The sequence below is a fragment of the Octodon degus genome, unplaced genomic scaffold (genome assembly GCF_000260255.1).
Source record: "Octodon degus isolate 3935 unplaced genomic scaffold, OctDeg1.0 scaffold00060, whole genome shotgun sequence".
Lineage (NCBI taxonomy): Eukaryota > Metazoa > Chordata > Mammalia > Rodentia > Octodontidae > Octodon > Octodon degus.
In genome coordinates, this window is record NW_004524636.1 from 10,471,157 (window position 1) to 10,471,945 (window position 789).

Sequence of the window (789 nt, forward strand, 5' to 3'; positions counted from 1 at the left end):
TCTTGGATAACCAAGGCTTGTCTTTTACATAAGTCTGGGGCCTCACTAGGATGTAGTATAGCTCCACTGATAGAATTCAGAAATAAACTACAAAATCCTTTGTAGCCCATTCTCCATTACTAGGAATAACACTAGAAAATGCTTCCCTCTTCCTGTATTTGCATGTTTCCATCCATCCTACTTTCTTTTCACACAGCAGAAAGCTAGGAATAGCAACAACAGCAAAAAGTGGGATTGATTGTTTTGTTTTGTTTGCCTAAAACGAATTTTAACAAAGTTAAATCATTTTACTGTCTAGTCTTAGTTTCTATTTTCCTAAGTTCTGTGATGCTAAAATAAAATGTTTTATGTACATTTATAATAGCATCAAAAACAATAAAGTAGCAAGGAGTAAACAAAGTGAGTATAAGATTTGTATGCTAAAAATTATAAAAAGTGGATAAAATAAATTGAAACACAAATATGTAGAAAGCTACCCAATTTTCATGGCTTGAAAGGGAATACATCCATCTCTATATTCATGCACACATTTATTGCTAAAACACACATAGTATCTCAAGGGATAGATGCAGTGCAATCCCTACCAAGCTTCCAAAACCCTTTTCACAGGAAGAGAAAGCAATTCTAAAATTTTAGGATACTAAAAAAGACACTAAACAGCCAAGGCAATCCTGAGAAAAAGAAAATTTTGGAAGCATCACACTATGTGATTTCAAATTTTATTGCGAAATCATAGTAATCAAAGCATTTTGGAACTGGCAAATAAGCAGCCACACAGACTAATAGAGA